We start from the raw sequence: 295 nt of genomic DNA on the forward strand, positions 1-295 counted from the left end.
GGGCCGGCTGCTCTCAACCACAGGAGTGAAAAACCCAGGCAGCCGACACTGCAGCAGCAGCAGCAGCAGCAGCAGCAGCAGCAGCAGCAGCAGATGCAGACGCAGCAGCAGAAGCACGAGCAGCAGCACAAGAAGCAGAACCAGAAGCAGCAGCAACATATCAGCCAGCAGCAAAGGGGTTTCCAAAATCCCATGGAGTGCAATAGCTCAGCAAAGCTGTGAATAAAGCTAGGGTTTAGGGTTTAGGGTTTAGGGTTTAGGGTTTGGGGTTTAGGGTTTAGGGTTTAGGGTTTAG

Source organism: Eimeria mitis, genomic scaffold (assembly GCF_000499745.2).
Source record: "Eimeria mitis Houghton genomic scaffold, Emh_scaff196, whole genome shotgun sequence".
NCBI classification, from domain to species: Eukaryota; Apicomplexa; class Conoidasida; order Eucoccidiorida; family Eimeriidae; genus Eimeria; species Eimeria mitis.